This window comes from Podarcis liolepis, assembly GCF_965112155.1.
Source record: "Podarcis liolepis genome assembly, chromosome: 2".
Taxonomy (NCBI): Eukaryota; Metazoa; Chordata; class Lepidosauria; order Squamata; family Lacertidae; genus Podarcis; species Podarcis liolepis.
In genome coordinates, this window is record NC_139555.1 from 98,909,577 (window position 1) to 98,919,987 (window position 10,411).

General features: G+C 44.2%; 1 long non-coding RNA gene across 1 annotated transcript; it reads left to right on the plus strand.

Moving 5' to 3' along the window:
* The first annotated feature begins 727 nt into the window (after positions 1 to 727).
* LOC310702272 lies at positions 728 to 9,839 on the plus strand. The gene is made up of 2 exons (XR_014523424.1): positions 728 to 840; positions 9,441 to 9,839. It is a non-coding gene; the product is annotated as an uncharacterized lncRNA (long non-coding RNA).
* Positions 9,840 to 10,411: the final 572 nt, after the last annotated feature.

A 10,411-nucleotide genomic window follows, 5' to 3' on the forward strand; every position in this document is an offset into this window, starting at 1 on the left:
TCTGGATATGCGCATCAAGTTACGGACGTGTTAATACGTTCTGTTCTGTTTACCATTTAAAAATAAATAAATAAGGGTCAATGTATGTTCGAGCAGATTCTAAAACTGCCCCCAAAAGCGGGGATGTCAGCCTAAACAAACAGTTCCTTCCACAGAAAAAGCTCATAATAGCATAGCCAGGGAGGATGCGATGCAAGGAATCCTGATTGGATCTCCCCTTCTTGTTCATAAAGTAGCCACAGAGGGATGCCTCGATCTGGATTAAAAGAGCAGCACTGGGTGTGTGTGTGTGTGTTATTGGGTGGTTGTTTTCATTTTGCTTAGATGTAGATATAGCTATAGATATGTAGTAGTTTTTAAGGTTGATCTCTTCTGTGAACCATCTAGAGACCTCTGGATATAGGGCGGTATAACAACAACAACAACAACAACAACAACAACAACAACTGTTCAGTCACTGTGAGAAAAGGACATTGGACTGGACAGGTCATTGGCTTTATCCAACAAACTCTTCTCATGTTTGTATGTTCTTATGACTGTCCTCTACAAAGAAGGACAAATGGCCAGCCTAATACTATTCAGCTGACTTGCTGCTACCAAGGAGATAAGAAACTGTATTTTGCCTGAACTAGGGGTGTGTGTGTGTGTGTGTGTGTGTGTGTAGTTTACGCCATTGATTTACTGGCATTCCTTCAGTGTATATCCTGCTGCATTAACACCCCAAAGGTTTCTCAGGACAAAATGGACAGGCTACACCCAATGACCCTCACGGCAGCGGAAGAATCAACTGAGAAGTCCCTTCTTCTCAGAGCTGAACCCCAGGGCCTGGGAAACCGACAGGTGAAAATGGCTTTGGAGCTCGTTCTGCTCCTTTCTTTCTTTCTCTCCCCCTGCGGTGCTAAACTACACCAGCCGTCCCCGCTCTGACAGCTGCGTGCTTTATTGCTGTCCCACTTTTATTGCTTTGCTTTCTTCCCTTCCTCCTGCTTTTTTCTTTTTAAAGCGGGGTGGGGGGTGAGGTTGGCGGAGTTTAAAATTTATAGCCAGCAGAAATAACTGATTACTCTTGGCAAATTAACTGAAGGGATCAATTGTTCCATATGGGAAAAGCCAAAGAACTCAGGGCTCTATTCACGAGGGAAGACTGATGTGCTAAAGGGCAAAGGAATGCCACTTTTATTGTGTGGTAGAGAATTTTCACATTTAGGTCCAAATTCCAAAAAGAAAGCGTGGTATTCAGGGACCTTTGCTCCACGAGGGCCAAGACTGGACTGCATGGGTGAGCAGACAGGGGGATGTCCCTGAGCACAAAGGTTCCCTGTTCATATCTTACTATCTTGAGGAATGTAGGACCCTCCATCAAACAACCCTCCCTAGTGGTGCTCTGAGTGGTGGACAGGGCAGTTCCTAGCACAGATGCCATCCAAACAGAGCAATACGTGGCATACCTGAAGGAGCGTCTCCACCCCCATCGTTCAGCCCAGACACTGAGATCCAGCGCCGAGGGCCTTCTGGCGGTTCCCTCATTGCGAGAAGTAAGGTTACAGGGAACCAGGCAGAGGGCCTTCTCGGTAGTGGCGCCTGCCCTGTGGAACGCCCTCCCAGCAGATGTCAAAGCAATAAACAACTATTTTACTTTTAAAAGTCATCTGAAAGCAACCCTCTTTAGGGAAGTTTTTAATGTTTGATGCTGTACTGTTTTTAATATTCAGTTGGAAGCCGCCCAGAGTGGCTGGGGAAACCCAGCCAGATGGGCGGGGTATAAATAATAAATTATTATTATTATATATTAACTTAATTTCCAATCTCCATCCTTCTTTACATGCAATAAATACAAAGCCCTTGATGTGTTTATACTGAGTGACACATCTACAATATGCAGATAGTTTTTAAGTGCTCTGCTTTTATGACACACAGCAATTGGTTCCTAAAAGTGGTGAGGGGAAGGAAGAAGAAGAAGAAGAGTTTGGATTTGATATCCTGCTTTATCACTACCCTAAGTCTCAAAGCGGCTAACCATCTTCTTTCCCTTCCTCCCCCACAACAAACCCCCGTGAGGTGAGTGAGGTTGAGAGACTTCAGAGAATTGTGACTATCTACATGTGGAGGAGCGGGGAATTGAACCCGGTTCACCAGATTACAAGTCCACCACCCTTAACCACTACACCACGCTGGCTCTCAAGGAGATACTTGGAGTTGGGGCTTTGTCTTCTCTCTATATTTTTGGTCAATGCAGTTTGGCCTCTCTTGTCGATATGTGTATTCTTTTACAACTGCTTTTACAGTTGCTATTTGTTTACCCCGTGAGGTCGGTTAGCTGGCGGATCTCTATAAACCCAAGGCTTCCTCCTGTAGTGAGTATGGCGAGTCAATTCCTTCATCATAGGAAAAAAAATTCCAGGAAAAGAAATTCTGAATAATTTGCCCCAGGCCTTACAGTGATTTGCTAGGGGGATAAGAGGACACTTTGGAGTGAAGGAAATGAAGTATTCTGGCTGTATTCCTGTGTAGAAACAAGGGCATTAGAATGTCTGTGTTTGCCTTTGAAAATATCAGTCCCAGAAGAGCCCATCTACTCCAGCATTAAGTCCTTACAGTGGTCAACCAGGGAAGCCCTTGGGAAGCCAAAAAGCAAGATGTGAGCAGGTAGTTGTGATTCCCAGCTCATGGCTATGTCTCCCACTGGTATTTTCTGAAGGCTAGAGTGCACTAGGACACACACTCCCCAAATGAGATACATGTCTAGGTAGTGATTTTGAGCTGAAGCGATCCACATCTGACATTTCAGCCATGTTTTCAGCTACAGAACAGTCCCAGGATCAAAGTGATTAATAGACCCGTTTTTTGTTTGTAGAGCCCACATGAGTGTGTGATTGGGCTACGATACAAAGCACAGATTTTGGCTCACAGCTCAAAAATGCTATTTATTGTTTCTTTTGTTTATTATTTATTGCCTAGGTGCTTGAGGTGGCACACATGGGTCTCCACAACTACCCTGTGAGGTAGGTTAGGCTGAGAGGCCCAAGGTGGCACTCAGTGAGCTTCATGGCTGAGCGGGGATTTGAACCTTTGTCTCCCAGGAGCCTATCCTGACACTCTAGCCACTATACCAGATCAGCTCTATTAATCCACTTGGCTACCATTTATCCCTTTCATACTCCTTCTCTCGTTTGGATAGCATGGTTAAAGAACACCAGTGTCTGGCACACAAGGGAGTATATGTCCAGGACCAAAGTCAATCATTTTTAAGACAGGCAGTAAACATCAGCTTCTAGAGACAGTGCTCAAATGACAAAGAAACCAGAGGGGTCCTGGCCTCTTTGTCTGTTGTGATGGCCTCTTAGCTTTCAGCTGCTGCTTTTTTGAAGACTGGGGTGGCATAATTTGGATTGAATTGAAGTGTGTGTGTGTTGGAATTTGTGGATTTGACTGAGGGCTACCTACCTTTTCTCCCATCCTCTGGGCCTTGCTGTCTTCCTACAAATCCTCTGCCAAGTCACCTAGCCTACAACCAGAATCCAGAGATGGGTTTATTGTTTGACTAGGATGGATGCTTTAAAGCCCTAAATGGCCTCGGCCCAGGATACCTGGAGGAGCATCTCTACCCCCATCGTTCAGCCCGGACACTGAGGTCCAGCTCCAAGGGCCTTCTGGCGGTTCCCTCACTGCGGGAAGTGAGGTTACAGGGAACCAGGCAGAGGGCCTTCTCGGTAGTGGCACCCACCCTGTGGAATGCCCTCCCGTCAGATGTCAAGGAAATAAACAACTATCCAACTTTTAGAAGGGAAGTTTTTAATGTTTGATGTAGTTGCTTTTTTATTATCGTTATTGGTGTTCTGTTGGGAGCCTCCCAGAGTGGCTGGGGAAACCCAGCCAGATGGGTGGGGTATAAATAAATTAATAATCATCATCATCATCATCATCATCATCATTATTATAGAATCCTGCTTATGTAGGCCCATATAGTAAACTGCACAGTTCAGTTCTGATTTCCAATCCTACGCATGTTGGATTTTACACACACAACCATCCTATTCAGATGTTTACATCTATGCATGGATATCTACTGAGACAGACATGCCTATTGGACAGGATAAACAGGTGTTATATTACTACCCATCACAATAAGAGACATTTGCAGGGATTATTGTCCATTCTAGGCCTTGGATATCACTCAAGGAAATGTTTATTATATCATATCACAGGAAGATCTCTTCTGCTGCTCTGGATAGTGTGTCGGTGATTTGCTTGTAAATTTTAAGAGAACAGAAGTGCTCCACATAACTGGCGTGAGATTCAAAACTAAAGCGAGAACTTATTGTCCACCAAAGCAGGAGAAGGAAAAGAAAAGGCGTTGGGAGGGAGAAGGAAAGACTGCAGTTTATTCAGCCCCAAAATCAAAGGCTTGCCTTTTTGCAGCTTTTCCCATCTGGGAAATAGAATATTTTGGGTGGTGGTGGAGTTGCTTTCATCTGCAGTACTGATAGTGCTTTTGGAAACCCAACAGCACAGATGTCCTGCAGTTTGGGTGACTAATTTTAACAAGCTGCTCACAGTGTTACAAAAGACAGATCTGTTGGCCTTTTTACTTCGAACCACCTCATTTGGACAAACAGTCGCCGCAAATAGCACATATGTCATATGGGATGGTCTCACATGCTGGAGAGAAGAATGCAACTGCTGAAGAGTTCGAAACTGTTTCTCGGGCCAAGGATTACAGAAGTGAGATGGGGGAGTTGAGTTTTCAGAGTTGATTTTCAGACGATCCATCACATCATGCATTATTTTGTACTTGTGGAAGAGCCTCTGAACACCAGACTACCCACTCACAACTTTTTGCTTTTCTTCGTGGCAGACAAGGGTACTCTGAGAACAATCCAACCAACCTTTTTACAGATGCACTGAATTATTATTATTAGTAGTAGTAGTAGTAGTAGTAGTAGTAGTAGTAGTATTTTACCCACCGTGCAAAGACATTTCACATTTGCATTAGAGTACTCTGGCAACTCTTTCCCAGTAGTAATGTATGGAAGTGAAAGCTGGACCATAAAGAAGGCTGATCACCGAAGAATTGATGCTTTTGAATTATGGTGCTGGAGGAGACTCTTGAGAGTTCCATGGACTGCAAGAATATCAAACCTCTCTATTCTAAAGGAAATCAGCCCTGAATGCTCACTGGAAGGACAGATTGTGAAGCTGAGGCTCCAATACTTTGGCCACCTCATGAGAAGAGAAGCCTCCCTGGAAAAGACCCTGATGTTGGGAAAGATGGAGGGCACAAGGAGAAGGGGATGACAGAGGACGAGATGGTTGGACAGTGTTCTCGAAGCTACCAGCATGAGTTTGACCAAACTGTGGGAGGCAGTGGAAGACAGGAGTGCCTGGCGGGCTCTGGTCCACGGAGTCACGAAGAGTCGGACACGACTAAACAACAAGAACTCTGGCAATGGATTTTGCCATGCAGTTTGCAGAACTGACCCCACCAAGGACTCATGTGGGCTTATAGAAGTTGGTTGCCGGGGAGTTAAGTGGTACATCACCTACTTTGTATACAAAAGGTGCCAGGTTTCAGGGGTGAAACCAGGCTTTGTTTCACCTGGGTCAAAGACCCAGTATGGAACAGACACCCCATGGACATTTCTGTACACATGCAGACTGGGAGCCTCAATGGATGCTTCACCCAGGGCAAAAAAACCTGGCTGGCCTCCTACGGCTCTGCAGGTTTGATCCCTATTTTCTCTGATTAAAGGGTCTTTGGTAGGTGTAGGGCATGGGTCAGCAAACTTTTTCAGCAGGGGGCCGGTCCACTGTCCCTCAGACCTTGTAGGGGGCCAGACTATCTTGGCGGGGGGGATGAACAAATTCCTATGTCCCACAAATAACCCAGAGATGCATTTTAAATAAAAGGACACATCTACTCATGTAAAAACACGCTGATTCCCAGACCGTCTGTGAGGAGGATTTAGAAGGCGACTGGGCCGGATCAGGCCCTGGGGCCTTAGTTTGCCTACCCATGGTGTAGGACTTGCAATGACCCTTGCTTGAAAGCCTGAACTGCTTCAAGGTTGGCAGGTTGTAATGTCTCCCAATCTTTGCTTTTCCATTTCAAGCAACGTGGAGAATTGCAGCTGCATTTTTCCTAATTCAGGGATATATAGAGAGCTTGTGTGTGTGTCCTGTCTGTTACGTCCTATCCACAGTAGGTAGCTGTGATATAGCAATGTAGTTGAGGAAGGAACAATTCCCCTTTAAGAAATAACAAAAAAAAATCTATTGCACCATTCCTTTAGTAACTTTTTGTTTTTTAAAGGTAGGCTAAAAAATGTTTTAGCAGTAATTGCAACATGAGGGAGATCAACAGGCTGTTAAAATGGCACGGGCTGGAAATGCTAGCTAAAAGGGTTCAATCTGTTGTTCTGAAGGCTCTGCACCTCTTCACCTGTGAGAGCCAGTGTGTTGTAGTGGTTAAGAACCAGGTTCGCGTCTCCACTCCTCCTTATGCAGCTGCTGGGTGACCTTGGGCTAGTCACACTTCTTTGAAGTCTCTCAGCCTCACTCACCTCACAGAGTGTTTGTTGTGGGGGAGGAAGGGAAAGGAGAATGTTAGCCGCTTTGAGACTCCTGAAGGGGAGTGAAAAAGCAGGATATCAAATCCAAACTCTTCTCTTCTTCTTCACCTCCCCATATCTCAATGGCAGAGAGAAAGATAAGCTTGTGACAGATTCCTGCTTTGAGAATCATGATGCTTTGTCAGAGCAAGGTACCACTTAGCGATGCGGAATCTGGGAAGAACTTTGTTTTCTCCTTCAATTCATACCTTGCTGGGTGCAGGGAGTCCCCCAACCTACTGCAAAGTATGCATGATTACGCCCAGGGACCCCAGGCATAAATCACAGACAATAGCTGGGATGTACTCGCCATCCAGGCAGGAAGCTAATCAAGTTGCTTGCCCTCAGGTTGTTACCCTCACCAGGACTAGGATAATATAGGATAATTTTTGAAAGCAGTGTCATTTGTGTCACACCAGAGTACATTTTTCCAGCAGGTCAAAAACCCAGCACTTATTTAACATGGGTTTCAAAGCCATTACCTGCTCCAACATCTGGAAATACTTAGACCTTCAAATCTTTTCATTATTTATATGGCAATCTAAGCCACTAGCTCAAAATCTATTTTAGAGTTCCTACTACCCTCCCTCCTTCACAAAAGGTGCCCAAACTCTCCCCAAAGCAAAAACAACGGGAAATTAACTATGGTCACATTTGCACATACATGCTTATCATTTTAACCCCGTCATTGCATGATAGCTTTGTTTGAGTCATAACAGATGAAACTATACAGGCAGGGCTTCCATAACACACAATTTCTCTCAGTGGCAGTGGATTGTAACTGATGTAAGTCAGAGTGGAACCCAATGAAGTTGATAGTCTTAAGTAACTTGTTCCTTCATTTCCATGGGTCTACTCTGAGGACAACATTGTTGGATCTCACCCAATGCTTTGTAGTGAGATTCGTTTGCATATTCATCTGTCAATCGTTGACAGATGAGGAATCAGCCAATGTACGTGTTATGTGTGGATTGGGGCTTGATAGAATAATCAGAATCTGGGGCAAAATTAATTGTTTAAAAGAAGAAAATCTGCTTTTTACACAGCAGTGCCCTCAACTAAAAATATCACAAAATATCACATGCCATGGGGTCATTTATTTTTCTTATGGGTTGGATTCATATAAGCTGTTGTGTGCACAGATTGGGGTCCCCTCATGCAACAGGACTTTCCCCCCTCTTCTCCCCCCAGATGCCCCCTCCCGTGTCCCCTAAATCTACTCTGGAGGGTTGGGGGGAAACCCAGAACAAATTTAGGGGCATGCGGAGGACACACAAGTGAGGAGAGGGGGAGAAAGTCTCATTTTGTGACTGGGACTTATCCCCTCCTGCCCATGCCCCACTTAGTGCTATGTTGAATTCCACCCTAAGTACATTATTATAGGTATTCATCATATTATATATTTCTCTTCCACATTTCATGTTCTTCATTCAGTGCCCTGCTCCTAAATACAGAGGGGAGAGAAAATAACTTTCCCCTAAGGAACCAATAATTCACACACAGCGGCTTTTCTACATATATATATACAAAACTCTATTGCTAGATGTAAAACAAAAGTGGTATATTATAACTGGCAACTACATTGTTTGAACTTCACAATCTAAATACTCGGGCTGCAATGTATAATTGACTAATTGACTGAAAAAAGTGTCCCAATCATTTGTGTGTGTTTGTATAAATACAAGTACTTTTAAGAACTGGAGAGAGCAAGCACCTTCTTAAAATAACCATACTCTCCTCTCTTGCACACAAATTCATTTTCTAAGACGATGCCTGCCAGACAGATGTGTGCATTATCTAAAAGCTTACAAACTATACTCCGGGGATGGGGAACCTGTGGCCCTCCAGATGTTATTGGACTCGGCCCCAAACGAGAATGGCCAACGGTCAGGGATGAAAGTAATTTTAGTGCAAAGACATCTGGAGGCCTGCATGTTCCCTGTCCCTGCTATCGTTCTTGGGCAGTATCCAACCAACTCATTCCATCATCTTAAGGAATTTCACTCACACAGTGGAACTTTCCTCCATGTGCATCCCATGCCCTCTTCAAATCTGCCCCAGAAGGTTGGGAGAACCTCAAGGGAGGGGGGAGTACCATTGCATAGCTGAAAATCCCAACTCTATGATTCTATGATGGGTTGTTTTGTACAGGCTCCTTAGTCCTATTGCTTAAAGAAGAAGGTACCTTCCATCAGATGATGTGACTGGCTATGTCAGTTGATTGGCAGGTTGCCTTGAGTTGAGAAATGTGGGCCGAATGTGGCCCATGGTGCAACTGCAGCTGGTTAGGTTGAGAATTTCTTTTTTTGGTACAGTGGTACTTCAGGTTACATACGCTTCAGGTTACAGACTCTGCTAACCCAGAAATAGTGCTTCAGGTTAAGAACTTTGCTTCAGGATGAGAACAGAAATCATGCTCTGGCGGCGTGGCAGCAGGAGGAGGCCCCATTAGCTAAAGTGGTGCTTCAGGTTAAGAACAGTTTCAGGTTAAGAACGGACCTCCGGAACGAATTAAGTACTTAACCCGAGGTACCACTGTACTGCTTTCAAGGAACAGTTTCCTTCTAACCACAATGCAGATGCAGTTTGGACAAATAACTCATATTATTGCATTCCCACCTGTGAATGTTACTGTGCTTCCTTTCCATACCCCTCCAACAATTAACATATGAAGCACGCATAGGGGAACGCCATTGCCAGAATCCTTATCTCCACACGTAACCGATGTTCTTTATCATCAGTTTATACTGCTGACAACCAAATAACCTTTCTGGCTTTTCTCAGGTGCTCCAATATTCTTGAATGGCCTAAGCGCTTCTCTCTTCCTGCCAGGTATTGAAAAGAACTTGGCTTGCTCCATTACTAAGGTCCAAGGTGAGGTTCTGGAGTTCACGTCACCTTCCCTTGCCTTCTGGCAGCTTGCGTAGCAACCCACGTTTTATGTAAGATGGAATATTGTCCTCCGCCAGAAATGAGTTCATTTTGGCAAAGGAGCCACTCTCAGAATGTTGACACTCACCATTGCTTTCCACGAAATCACACAGCTGTGTAGAGCATCTGACCTTCTCAGGACCCTTGCAAGTGACCAGCTGGGCCTGGAGTTGAGCCCAGGGCTGGTTTTTTGCCAGTGAGGAATCTTGCATGGCAGTCGCAGTGACAGAACAGAGAGCCTGTGACAATGTTTTGCTTCTGCTGCAACTAATAAAAAAATGCCACCAGCACACAAAACAACTCATTGCCCTCCTTTATAAATAAAGGCACCTCCAACACATTCCTTCTGTTTGGAGCCTTTTAGCTGAATCATTGCAGCTTCTTTGGTTTTATTATTGGTTTAAATTTTTGTGTATGTGTTTTAAATGATACTGTGGGGGGTGTTTTGTTTTTTGAGCAGCCTTAGGAGTGTCTATAGATATAGATATAGATATAAATATAAAATTTATTTTCCATTGCACATTGTACAGTCACATCATCATTATCCACTTTACCGCCCTGGCTCTTTAGAGCTTGTCAACTTCCTTTCCTCCCGCCTCATGGCTTTCGAAATTAACCTTTATATCACTGCAGTTTATACGTTTTCCAATTCTAATTAAACTCATTACAGAATGGCTCAAAATTTAAATAAATAGAAAAAGACTGAAAGTTTCTCATTACAAGTCTTCAGACAACCCTGCTAGTGCTGTTAATTGCTTACAATAATCTTTCAGGTATCGTATAAATTTGCTCCAATCCTTTTGGAATACTTGATCGTGCTGGTTTTGGATTTCGCAAGTTCTGCAAAGTCCATCATCTTCATCTGCCACTCT